Source organism: Colletes gigas, unplaced genomic scaffold, assembly GCF_013123115.1.
Source record: "Colletes gigas isolate AHSC1104 unplaced genomic scaffold, ASM1312311v1 Colletes_gigas_Sc00024, whole genome shotgun sequence".
In the NCBI taxonomy this organism is placed as follows: Eukaryota; Metazoa; Arthropoda; class Insecta; order Hymenoptera; family Colletidae; genus Colletes; species Colletes gigas.
This window is the reverse complement of record NW_025106653.1, coordinates 3,525,027-3,539,360: the sequence shown is the minus strand read 5'-3', so window position 1 is coordinate 3,539,360 and position 14,334 is coordinate 3,525,027. Positions and strand designations below refer to the sequence as shown.

The window sequence follows — 14,334 nt, the reverse complement described above, 5'->3', positions numbered from 1 at the left end:
TAAACGGTACATATATTGATGGATACGTGAGGGCGTATATTTACGTCTTTGGTATATATTGATAGACTTGTGAAAGCGTATCTATACGCCTTTAGCAGCCAAAGAGTTAATCTTACACTTAGACCCACCTCGACCCACAATGCTTTTGCAAAATAAAACACTGAGCTGCTGGTCGTGAAAAAAAGAGTTATGTTCGAACGGAAAACAGAATTATTGATTTAGTAAGTCCCCATGAAAGATTTAGTTTCGTGTCGTAGATAGCGCCCCCACCTGCTTTGGCGAAAGTGAATTTGATTATCATTAATAAAACTAAAAATAGTTTTAGACCTAAGTTTTTTTTTAAAAGTCTATTTTTGCCTTATATCATACATTATGAGATCGCAATTTAAAAAACATACATGCGTTATTCAACGTGTTGTCATCGATAATTTCTAATTATAAAAATTTTGTTTTTTCCGGTTGCTTTGCCGAAAGTAATTTCCATAAATTTTTATTGCTAGAGCCGATGGATTGTTCCGCGGATAAAGTTATGCGCTCCTGAAAATGTAGAATCGTCGCGCGTTGTTCAGAAATTAACAACAAACTGTCTTTGATCGATGGTAATTTATTCGTAGAAACTTTTGTCGTCGCACGGAACCCATCGATTTGATTTAACCGGCGCGTGTAATTATTAATCTTTCGTTTTCGACGATAACGCATCGAAATACGATAGGCTGAGTATCGGGGGTGCTTAGTAGCCAGGGGTGATAGTGACTATGACTACCCTCCGCGAATGGCTATAAATGTAGGTCGATCGGACGTCCACTCTGCGTACGTGTCTGCTGTCACACTGATCGTCTGACAATTTTGCCGAAAGGTCAGTACATAAATATTATTTCAATTCGGTATTGTTAAACCTACCTCTGCACTGTCTCGTTAAACCGTTTCGTTAGCATCTTCTCGGTCATTTTCGCGTTGTCTTTCCATAACCTGCAGCTAGAAACCTCAACGATAGTACTTCATTCTCCGTAACACATTCTATCTCAAAACTGATCTTTTAAATGCCTAATATAATATAAAGTAAACCAGTATCGAAGATACACGTTTTAGAGCAAAAATTTTTAAATATATTTTCGTAATTGTCCTTGGAATATTTGTGAAGTGAAATGTGAGAAAGTTGCATTTCTCGAATCGACTAATGAGAGAACGAGGATACAAATTGTTAATTGCTTCTAATAGCGCCTATTAAGTCTAAAGTTTTAGACGCTATAACGACCTAAACAGTTTTCATTTGCGATTGGTGCAACCCTCTTTGTGTTTGATGAGGAGAAAGGGACAACAGTGAACAAATCTATGATACGAAGATATAAATTTTTCTAAAAATATAACGCGAAACTACGATAATATTTCGTTTGGCGCTGGAACGACAGCGGAAAAGTCACATTCTACCAATTAGGAGTCGCCAATGTCGTTCCGCCAACCGGAAGACTCGACGCCTTAGGACAGATTCAATGCCTCCGCGTATGCATTATGGCAACGTAAAATACGACGCTGCTCGAGGTAATTCGAGTGTGCACGTATCTGCCACTGTTGTCTGCTCGAGTTAATTCGAGTGTGCTCGTTAAGGGGTTAAAGAAAATGTTCGATGCGTCCCCCTTTGTGCTTCAACAGTAACCACTACGCTATATTACCGAGCTAACTAAAAAATAGCAGGTGTTCTTCGAACAGCCCCAAAATCCATTTTCCGTCCGTTTTATGCAATTTTAAAATCCGCAAAAACTTGATAAATCAAAGTAAATTTTGACACGTCCAAGAACAGAGGACTATTTCTTCCGTAAATATTAATCACCGGAAACATTCCAGCCGGTGGATCCTTATTTTCATCCTAAATTCACCAGACACTAATTGATTGAAATCTCTCTGTTCTCTGCTCGCAATCAACGCGGACAAACGTTTGACGAGAACCGTCTAGGCACAAAAATCACAGGATCGTACGTCGACATCGTCGAATACCGTTTGTTGCGAATGGGGCGCCAGGTCCGTTTCCGGTCCACTCGTGGAACACAGCCTCCTTCCGTCGAAACGGTTCCTCGTAGGTGGCCCGCGAAAAAATAGGAAGACGGGTCAGAGAAGAGCCATGAAGGGGGGCGATCCTGCGATTACCATAATGTCACCGGTAATGTGCTTTTTCCACTCTGGTTTCCTTCAGCTGCGCCCGCAGCGCGCGTTCGCATGGGGGCCGATAAAAATGTCCTGTCGTTAACAGCGACGCGTTGTACATTCGTACGGAAACGTGTCCCAACGGAAAAGGCAGCAGCTAGCCTAATTACATTATTCATGACCGTGTCTGTGGTGTTCCTCGTCCGAACGGCGTGTTTTGCTCGAGAGACGTCGCTCGAAACGAATCTGTACCGCTCCGGAAATTTTCGATTCCGAGTCCTGCTACTTTCGATTCGCGCAATTATATCGGGTGATGAACTTGGGCCGCGTAAATCAGGAGTTTTTTGTTTCAAGGAAGCTTTGTGATTATAATTGAATGCACAGTGATTATCGTGAACAAAGACGCTCGTAGCAGTAAAGAATAGAACGGTTCGAGAACCATTAGCGAACAAAACAGGCGTATGACAGCATCAGAAATTACAGTAGAAGGGAGCAAGGCCACGACAATTTGTGTGGAAGGATAGAAATATTCAAAAAGTCGATAGCCCAGTAATAATTATAATATTCTTATCCTCGACCTGAAATGCATGTATCGTCACCGGTATCAATTCTAGTGCGATTATGATGGTCACCGGAGTCAGTTTGGCGCGAAATTTGAATAGCAAGTGTGACACAGCAGTTTGGTCGTTAAGCGATCTGATGTGTAGTTCGCGATAGTTACTTTCTGTGTACAGAATTGTTAGATCCGTGCCGTGTATAACTCAGTTTACGTACAGGGGGAACGCTCAAACTTTGGATCGGGACTTCCTGGTCTCTGACGCCAACATTACCTGGATTTACAGTCACCAACAATCTCTTAGTTTTCCACTATTTGCAGCAAACACGACAATCGTCATCCGTTAAGATCTCGGTGCAATCTCGAATTTCAACGGGTAATGTTTGATAATCAAACATCCCCGATTGAGAAGTAGAAATCGGTTACAGTTTGTTGGCCAACGAATCACCCATTCTATTTTAACCCTTTGCACTTCAAATTATATTTCAATTTTGTTACCAACAGCTCCCAACGCTTTTAAGTGTTTTATTTGAAATTTACGTTAACTAAAAAATAAAGCAATTTAAACAAATAGAGGAACAAACAAATTCAATTAAATATCTGCTTAAATTACACTGATGTATTTTGTCATTTACAAGTGTATGATATCTCTTGAAACTTGTTTCGCAAAACAAAGATTGATTTCCCTTATTCCTTCAGGTATTTCTCTGATTGAGCAAACTGCACAAACCTTGTGCTTTCTTTCGAAATTTACGAAAATGAAATTGAATTCTATTGGTTTGAACTTGAAAAAAAGGCGAGCGGGACTCGACAAAGGAGCACCTGACATAAGAACTGATGTCGAGTCACGCTCCACACAGGAGTGCAAAGGGTTAATAAATATCCAACCGTAGCTGCTATTGGAGATATTTTAGTTTTCCATTATTTGCAGCAAACTCGACAATTGTGACCTGTTGGGATCTAGGATCTTGGTGCAATCTGTAATTGCAGCGGGTAATGTTTGAAAATCAAACATCCCCAATCGAGACGTACAAATCGGTTGCAGTTTGTTGGCCAACGAATCTCACATTCTATTTTAATAAATATCCAGCCGTGGCTGCTGTTAGAGTTTCATAGGAGAGCTTAGGAATCTTTCGAGAGATATTTTAGTTTTCTGTTATCTGCAGCAAACTCGAGAACTGTGACCCGTTAGGATCAAACACCCCCGATTGAGAACAAATACAAGTCGGTTGCAGTTTGTTGGCCAACGAATCTCCCATTCTATTTTAATAAATATCCAACCGTAGCTGCTATTAGAGATATTTTAGTTTTCCATTATTTGCAGCAAACTCGACAATTGTGACCCGTTAGGATCTTGGTGCAATCTCGAATTGCATCGGGTAATGTTTGAAAATCAAACATCCCCAATCGAGAAGTACAAATCGGTTGCAGTTTGTTGGTCAACGAATCTCCCATTCTATTCTAATAAATAGACTGCGGATCTTTATGCAAATTCACATTTTTATTAATAGAATTAATAAAACGGAAGCTTCGCAGAGGGCTGTCTCAACCCCTAAATATAATAATTCGTATCTTACTTTAAGTATTTCTTATATTTTTGCATATTAAATGCATTCTGTAGTTTTTTGAGGATTAAAATTTCCCATAAATGCATAAATATCCGCAGTCTGTTAATAAATATCCAACCGTGGCTGCTATTAGAGTTTCATAGGAGAGCTTAGGAATCTTTCGAGAGATATTTTAGTTTTCTGTTATCTGCAGCAAACTCGAGAACTGTGACCCGTTAGGATCAAACACCCCCGATTGAGAACAAATACAAGTCGGTTGCAGTTTGTTGGCCAACGAATCTCCCATTCTATTTTAATAAATATCCAACCGTAGCTGCTATTAGAGATATTTTAGTTTTCCATTATTTGCAGCAAACTCGACAATTGTGACCCGTTAGGATCTTGGTGCAATCTCGAATTGCATCGGGTAATGTTTGAAAATCAAACATCCCCAATCGAGAAGTACAAATCGGTTGCAGTTTGTTGGTCAACGAATCTCCCATTCTATTCTAATAAATAGACTGCGGATCTTTATGCAAATTCACATTTTTATTAATAGAATTAATAAAACGGAAGCTTCGCAGAGGGCTGTCTCAACCCCTAAATATAATAATTCGTATCTTACTTTAAGTATTTCTTATATTTTTGCATATTAAATGCATTCTGTAGTTTTTTGAGGATTAAAATTTCCCATAAATGCATAAATATCCGCAGTCTATTAATAAATATCCAACCGTGGCTGCTATTAGAGTTTCATAGGAGAGCTTAGGAATCTTTCGAGAGATATTTTAGTTTTCTGTTATCTGCAGCAAACTCGAGAACTGTGACCCGTTAGGATCAAACACCCCCGATTGAGAACAAATACAAGTCGGTTGCAGTTTGTTGGCCAACGAATCTCCCATTCTATTTTAATAAATATCCAACCGTGGCTGCTATTAGAGTTTCATAGGAGAGCTTAGGGATCCTTTGAGGGATATTTCATACGTTACAAGCCGAACGGGACGTGCCATTCCACGGGTTATTGCGTACGCGAGTCACCGCGATCGTCGTGCACAGAGGCTCGCGACGGTTCTCGGGGGCCCTCCCGTACCCGTCGACCATTACTCGGGATGCACTTGCGTTTGTCATCGGTAACCCAGCCGATAGAGCATCGTACTCGCGGCCAAATATCCTCTCCTGAATGCATTGACTCGTGTGTGTCCGTGCACGCGCATCCATCGTTCGAAAAACGGAGTTACCCGAATGTGGCGAGCGCTCCAAAGTTTGCCAGCGCGCGCACGTGTGTGGGACCGTGCATTTTGTACACTGCGTTCCTCTCTTTCTTACCCGTCGCGCGGTTTTCGTTTACACACGACCGCCTGTCGCGCACACCGCTCCTCCGGCCGGTGTCCGTGCCACCGAGTCCCCACACGAACGCGAACGGCACACGCACGGGCAGGAAATCTACCTACTTATAGAATATCTACGCGGAGCAACGTGCATACGTATCTTTGATACCTGCGTTCGTTCGACCGGTGTGCGAGCGGTTTGTGTGGCAGCGGTAGAACGTGGTCCCTCGGTGCGTGCGTGTGCCTTCCTCTCCTCGGGGGAGGGTTCGCTAGGTGGTAGGAGGTGGAGTTGCCGCGAACGCACAGTCGCTTCTCGACGGTCGGACGGTGAACGTGGCCCCCGGGCGTCCAGCACGCGAACGACCGCCTGTTCCTTCTGGGCGCAACCACCGTAGGGTGTTCTCTAAGGTTTCTTGTGTTTTCCCTGACGAGGATCCTCACGGAGGAATCTGCACCGACCGATGGGAACCAAATATCGCGAGCACAAGTAAGAGAATTCACTTTTACGCTATCCGTGTGCTTTTTCGATTGTTTGAATCAAATTCCCGCTTTAGAGAGTGCGTACGATTGCTGGAGAGAATCATCTAGTTTTTAATATCTACAAAGATGGCCGTTTCTTTTCGGATCGTTTGAATAAAATACATCAGAATCAAATTATGATCGACGAGGACAATCACATAGTGTTTTAATATCTATAAAGATAGCCACTACTTTCTTGATTCTCGAGTCCCTTTTCCGATTGTTTGAATCGAATTCCCGCTTTAGAGAGTGCGTTATAGTCAAATTATGATCTCTAGTTTGTAATATCTACAAAGATGGTCGTTTCTTTTCGGATTGTTTGAATAAAATACATCGGAATCAAATTATAACGCGATCGACGAGCAGAATCACATAGTGTTTTAATATCTATAAAGATGGCCACTACTTTCTTGAGTTTCGAGTCCCTTTTCCGATTGTTTGAATCAAATTCCCGCTTTAGAGAGTGCGTTGGAGTCAAATGATCGTTCGATTGCTCGAGAGAATCATCTAAATGGCCGTTTCTTTTCGGATCGTTTGAATAGAATACATCAGATTCAAATTATAACGCGATCGACGAGCAGAATCATATAGTGTTTTAATATCTATAAAGATGGCCACTAATTTCTTGATTCTCGAGTCCCTTTTCGAATAAAATTACGACGCGATCCTTCCTCGAAGCATGTAAGTACGATTACTCGATCGACCAATACAGTCATCTAGTTTTTGATACCTGTAAGATGGCCTCTAGTTTCTAGATTCCTCTATCAGTTTGAATCCAATTCCCGCTTCGGAAGGGCATCGATGAATTTTGATACGATCGTTGGACGAAAGAGATTTCGAGTCGTGACGCGTCTATTTGACGGCGGATTTGCAACTAATGCGTGGATTCAGAGCGCCATCGAACGTGCACGCACGTAGGAAACAGAGATATCCGATAGGCGATACTGTTTGCGCCTATTACGGAACGAACCGAAACACGTCGATTATCGCGGTCGTGTAATATTTGTAATGTTCAACGAGCTTCGAATTACAATGTCGTTTTGATAGGGAGCGCGATACAGAGGGCAGAATATTGCTTTTCTTCGAGCAACGTCTCGGGGACAATGTTCCGTGCTACGGCCGGAGCGATAATAAATTCTCCAATTTGAGACTCGAGGGACATTTAGACGCAGCCGAACGCGCCGCGATGTTAATAATTATTCCTCCGCTGTTCGAAACTAAGTTATCCCGATAATATAAATTAACTGCATAGGAAACTTCGTCGCAGCCCACCGGGGGGAGCGCAACAAGTTCCCGGCGGGGCATTATTTAGCGTAACGCCATTTAAATTGGAAAATATTGTATCAGGCCATTTCCCGAGTCTTTGCTCACTTAATTGCGCGAACTTTTGCCCCCGACGTAAGCATACGCGGCCCTATTAGTTCGTAGCACTCGACGTCCATTATGCACTATCCTCCACCAATGGATTGCTCAATATTTTTCACTCGAAAATAAACACACGGAAAATTCGTATTACGTATGAATGCCCCAATTATTACGATACGAGAAGATACAACACTTCATGGATTATAATCTCTGATTCTCTTCCTATTTAAATTATTATAGAACAAGAACAAGAAACAATAATAATTCTTTTAACATTCGTCCATAAAGTGAAAACAAAAGTGTTTATAAATTAAAGTGCACAGTTTACTGAAAATAGAGAATGTGCCCTTAACATTAGTTCGTAGCACTCGACGTCCATTATGCACGGTCCTCCGCCAATGGAATGCTTGATATTTTTCACTCGAAAATAAACACACGGAAAATTCGTATTACGTATGAATGCCCCAATTATTACGATACGAGAAGATACAACACTTCATGGATTATAATCTCTGATTCTTTTCCTATTTAAATTATTATAGAACAAGAACAAGAAACAATAATAATTCTTTTAACATTCGTCCATAAAGTGAAAACAAAAGTGTTTATAAATTAAAGTGCACAGTTTACTAAAAATAGAGAACGTGCCCTTAACATTAGTTCGTAGCACTCGACGTCCATTATGCACGGTCCTCCGCCAATGGAATGCTTGATATTTTTCACTCGAAAATAAACACACGGAAAATTCGTATTACGTATGAATGCCCCAATTATTACGATACGAGAAGATACAACACTTCATGGATTATAATCTCTGATTCTTTTTCTATTTAAATTATTAAAGAACAAGAACACGAAACGATAACTTTTAACATTCGTTCGTAAAGTGAAAACAAAAGTGTTTATAAATTGAAGTGCACAGTTTACTAAAAATAGAGAACGTGCCAACGATCGAGTCAGTGTCTTAAATAACAACCTAGATGCACCAAAGTTGACAGTGAACAAGTTTCTAAAAGTGAATCGACCCACCTCTGCGCGCATCGATATTAATTTTCACACGAAACAATCGACTCGGTCGAATATAAATACGCGAAGACTTACGAAGACCGGCCCGATACAAAATGGTCGCCGGGGCTAATCGCGACTCCTCGAGTTCCCCGGTTCGGTTTAAACTGTCGCGGCGAATTTGAAGTTTTTATGGTCGAATCGAGCGTTTTTAAAGGCGATTTCGAGCCGGGAACGCGGTCGTTGGAATTTGTGGAGAATAAAAAGAGTCGTTCGTGGAACGAGAACCGTGGCCTGAAAGGACACGCTGCGGAGCGACGAAGTTATTTACACGAATGCAAATTGTCTGCTGTCCCCAGCAGAGACGTTTTTCACGGGACTCATTGTCGGGCTCGCGGCGTTGGACGTTCTGGAAATCGCTCTCGCAGACGATTCGCGGGCCATTTGTCGCGTTAAACGACGATCCTCGACGAGAACGGCTCTACGCAATCTCCGCGCGGAGACCTGGCGCGCACACAACGCTGCACAGGGCAAACATTACGAACGGGATTAACATTCCCAGTGTACACACAGCCCCGCGAAATGATTTTCCGTAAACGCGTTTCGAAACGCGAAACGTTTGCCCGGGAAAAACAGAAAGATTCGAGCGCACGCGTCCGCGCGACGACGGAACCGCGTCGTTTTCGAGTACGTTCACCCTCGGAAGAAGGACGAGCTGGTGATTTATGCAGTAGGCGAGAGGCTCGTTTTGTCCCTTGGCGAAAACTTCGTTCTATGCAGTGAATATTTATTATACTTGGCCATGATTGGTACACGAGCTATATTGTATTAGTTTTTACCTCGATGACGTTAAAATTGACCGTAGATCCACAAAAATACGGGCGTAGATTAGGATAAACTCGTGTTAATCGTACAAGGGGAGGTCACGACCTGTCAACATGGGATTTGAACCAAATTTGGCAGAATTGTAGGGGCTGATGTCCAAATGTAATCTGTAAAATACTGGACGTTTATGGCCATTTTTGAAAAAAATGAGTTCAAAGTTTGAAATTTCGAAGTTGTTGGATCGAATTAGTTTTTTTTTTTAATTTCTCGACGAGAGGAACACAAAAGTCCAATACATTTTTGTCGTACCATTAATAGTGGTAGAACCAAAACTAGAATTGATACTAAATTGGTGCATTGTATCTGAGCAAATCAGGAGTTTCAATATTGAGAAATGTTCGTCTAAGTAGCATTTAGGAACATTGTTCTTAAGAATATTGCATAAAAAGATTCATAAGCTTTGTTAGACTGTTGAAAAAAAACAGATTAAGAACCACCCAACGTTCTGTTAAATTTACGTTTTTATAGGCTACGAATAGGTCTTGACAGGATAAATCCGTTAATCTTAGAACCAAAACTAGAATTGATACTAAATTGGTGCATTATATCTGAGCAAATCAGTAGTTTCAATATTGAGAAATATTCGTCTAAGTAGCATTTAAGAACATTGTTCTGAAGAATATTGCATAGAAATAAGCTTCGTTAGAGTGTTGAAAAAGGTCCGTCTAAAAAACAGATTAAGAATCACCCAACGTTTTGTTAAATTTACGTTTTTATAGGCTACGAATAGATCTTGACAGTTTCTTTATGCTATATAAATATCGTATTTTACATTTGTTTCTTCACAAATTGAACAACAAGAAGGGAGAATACGCGAACAGCAAATAATTATGGTAAATTTTAATAGGAGCAACACAGTTGTAGTAATTCGTGTTTACAGTCATGAATATAATGTTACTCGAAATTAAACATAATCTTTTACATTACAAACAATTATTTACGTACGATGGGAGCGGATCAGGTGATTCGTTAATTATATTTTAATTATTATATCGAATATATGCTCTCATGGCTATTAATATGGACCATATTTATTATTAATGACGATACGAAGGCATGATCTGATTTTTTATTTTTAATAATTCTTTCGTTAATAGTTTGAAGAATTTTTCTTATATGCTTTATAGGATTTCAACACCTAAAAACTATTACTTTGCATTGTAAAACTAAATCCAAGAACTCGAGCCCTAATATAAGATAATTTTTGAAGAATGATCGGAAGAACCACGTCAAGTGTTTTAAAATTACATAGAGATACACAAGAAGAATAACTTTAAAACAAAGAATACAAAAAAATAAATTAAAATAAAAATTACAAAAGATTTTGAAAGCTCTAACAACATATACAGGCTGTTCAAGTGTGTATGTTCACTAAAAATGATTGTAATTGACCCCCGTAATCGAAAATAATTTTCCCAGAACGATTTGAAATTTTTTAACTCCGTTGAATAATTTGTCCACCTTTCTGAATTTTTTTCACGCAAATGCGTAGGAAATCGGAGATATGTCTATTGACAAAAAATCATTGTAATTGACCCCCGCAGCTAAAAATAATTTTTCCAAAACGATTTGAAATTTTTTAACTTCGTCGAAAAATTCATCCACCTTCCTGAATTTTTTTCGCAAAATTGCAAAGGATTTCGAGGGTATGTGTAATGACAAAAAATAATTGCAAATAACCCCCCTACTTAAAAATAATTTTTTTAGAACGATTTGAAATTTTTTAATTTTGTCGAAAAATTTATCTACCTTCCTGAATTTTTTTCGCGAAACTGCAAAGGATTTCGAGGGTATGCCTATTGACAAAAAATCATTGTAATTGACCCCCGCAGCTAAAAATAATTTTTCCAGAATGATTTGAATAAATTTTGTTTCGCCGATAAATTTAGGCACTTACTCGATTTTTTTTCTCGAAAGTGTGCAGGATTTGGAGGGTATGTCTGTTGACCAAAAATGCTTATAATTAACTCCCGCAACCAAAAATAATTTTTCCAGAACGATCTTAAATTTTTGAATTTAATTGTTAATAACTTTTTAACGAAGCCTCAATCAACAAATTGATATTTTTAATTTTCGTCTTATTTCAGCCTCTAGAATCCCTCATAAAAATTTTTCCCAGGGTTGACCGAACACCCTGTATATAATAATACTAGAATAAACGAATAGAATTAGTAATTTCATTTTTAACTTAAAGAAAGCAAAAAGAAACGTCGTCTCATTTATTAATAACAGAAGTACTATAGCAGATATCGTTACAATTCTAGTACGTACCGCAAGTGGACGGATATGGTTGCCACGGGCGATTAAAATTCCAAACTGGAAAGCTTCGTTAGTCTTCGCGATATCGTTTCCATAAACTCGAGGCAAACCCGTGTTTATCAATCCGTTTTTGTTTGTTTGGGCGTGTATGCCACATGCCACGAAAGTTTGGGAAGCGTTTCTTTCCGTTTATACGTCCTTGTGAAAGATGGAAGACGAAATGAAACGATGTACAGCGTTTCGTAATATGTGGAGATAACTTCGGGGCGAAATTCACCACGGGAAATTAATGAAAAAAGTTCGTACGAGCATCTGTTCCATCTGACCCCGTTTTTCAGGTTACTGCCTTATTTATGTTCTAACAATATCCTCGTCCTATTGTTCATTCAAGGCAACAGCTGCAATTTGATACATGCACGGGAATTATTTCAAACAATTTAATAGCGCCTTTCATCATGTCTGCGAGATTAACGAGAGCACGTCGTTGAATTATTTCTCTTTTTTTAAATAATTCCGAGGGTTATTGGATCAAGTATAGATGCTATAAGTATAGGACAAAGGCGAGTCCTCCCCCAAATTTATGCATTAATTTTCTATATTAAATTCACTCTCGAATGCAAGCTCGTGTTCCGAAATACTGAATATTCGAAAATACTAGATGCTTGAGAATCAGCAAGTAAATATTATCCAGAGAAACCGAATAGTCCAGAAAGGAAAAAAACTAACGCGCATTTGTTCCACGATAAAATGTAACCACGCTATCGACAGATAATGAACGAAGGACGAAGTCACTTACGATTACTTAACAAACGCGTCAAACGATTAGCCGCATTTCGTATCCACGACGTTCGTTAACGTCATTTTCGTTGTAAAAGTCACCGTGATAAAATTCGCGTTGCAACCTTATCTGACCACAGTAATGCCCGAGCGCGACGATAACTCGAAATTTTTGCATTCTTCGTCGCAACGCGGACTAGTTGCTCTCGAGATTCGAAATATCGATTTAGGGAAACAAACTATCGAAGCATTGTACCAATGTCTTCTCACTCATTGGCATACGATCTTTTCAGGTCCACGTTTTTCAAACTAACGATATTTGTTGACATTCAAAAACGCCAAAAAATGGTCGTCTGAGGATACCAATAATTAAGTGTCTTTTAAGGTACTAATTACGCTCGCTAAAACATTTGGCCCGCTACTGCCAAGATTTTACGAATGAAATTAAACGGATCCATACTCGAATTCCGTCGCGATAAGAAAAATCGAAGGAAAATTTTATTCCCAGGCGCGAACGCGTACTTTTATGGAGCATAATCGCGGCGAGCTCGTTCGAAAAACTGTGACCAACGATTGCGTATCTTTCGATCGATAGATTATCGCGCCGGTCAATTTATCGAAAGTTTGTATAGGCATAACGTTATTTCGATCGAAACGATACAGCCCGTGGCTTTTTATCGCCCGACACTTGTAGCTGTTCTTCGTTATCGCTCGCAATAAAAAAGGGAATGGAAAATTCATAGTTGCTGGACGAGGAAGTCGATGGAAACGTAGCGATTCCACCTTAACCCTTTTAGTGCCCGAACGACGATATATCGTCGTTATTCTTCGCATTGGGAGAAAGCTCTGTCTCAAAAACAATTTGTACAACATTACAAAGGGTTTAATTTCGTTGCAAAAGCATTTATAAAATTATTTTTGGATTTAACCCTTTGCACTTTGCCTTTTTTGCTCGGGAGAAACTCAACGCTACTTTGTCGCGGAAACGTATATTCTGGAGTCGTCATATTGTACAGAGTGTTCGGCCAACCCTGGGAGAAATTTTAATAGGAGATTCTAGAGGCCAAAATAAGACGAAAATAAAGAATATCAGTTTCTTGGCTGAGGCCCCGTTAAAAAGTTATTAACAATTAAATTTAAAAATTTCAAATCGTTTTGGGAAAAATTATTTTTGGTTGCACGAATCAATTACAATCATTTTTGGTCAACAGACATAGCCCTGAAAACCTACTCAGTTTCGAGAAAAAAATTCCTTAACGAAAATATAATTTCTGGCCCCAGAAATGCTTCCTCGAAATGTCATGCAAATGTTTAAAAAATCGTAACTTCTGAACGGATTGGAGGATTTTAATTTTTCGAAAGGCAAACAGCGCGTATTTTAGTGAAGAATATGTAGAAATTCCAAGAATATTCGAAAAGTTGTTCCTTGACCCCGTAAAGTGAGAAAAACCTCATAAAAATGGTCCAATTTTTCAAACAGCTATAACTTCTGCAATAGTGAATATATTTCAATGAAACTTTTTTCTAAAATAAAGCTTATGCGTACCTACAAAAAAGTATGAGACAACATTTCCATACAGCATCAAACAAATTTATTAAAAATGAAAGACGAATTTTTAAGAAAAATCAGCCTCAATTTTTCAGCGAAACGAAATTTTTTCAAATCGTCCTGGAAAAATTATTTTTAGCTGCGCGGGTCAATTACAATGATTTTTTGTCAATAGACATACCCTCGAAATCCTTTGCCAGTTTTGTGAAAAAAATTCAGGAAGGTGGATACATTTTTAAACGAAATTAAAAAATTTCAAATAATTCTGAAAAAATTATTTTTGGCTGCAGAGCTCAATTACAATTATTTTTGGGGAATACACATACCTCTGAAATCCTACCCACTTTCGAGAACAAAATTCGGGCAAATATGAAATTTTCATCGAAATTAAAAAATTTCAAATCG

General features: G+C 39.2%; 1 protein-coding gene across 2 annotated transcripts in view; it reads left to right on the top strand.

The window, feature by feature from the left end:
• Positions 1–14,334, top strand: part of LOC122401390 (thyroid receptor-interacting protein 11-like) — a 74,500-nt gene that overhangs the window by 15,154 nt on the left and 45,012 nt on the right. The window contains exon 1 of one of the 2 annotated variants that reach the window (XM_043403480.1): positions 5,822–6,057. The exons of the other annotated variant lie outside the window; for it this stretch is intronic. The gene's annotated coding sequence lies outside the window, so the exon portion shown is untranslated. Of the gene's footprint in view, positions 1–5,821; positions 6,058–14,334 lie in introns of those variants that run through there. 2 annotated transcript variants of the gene reach the window in all.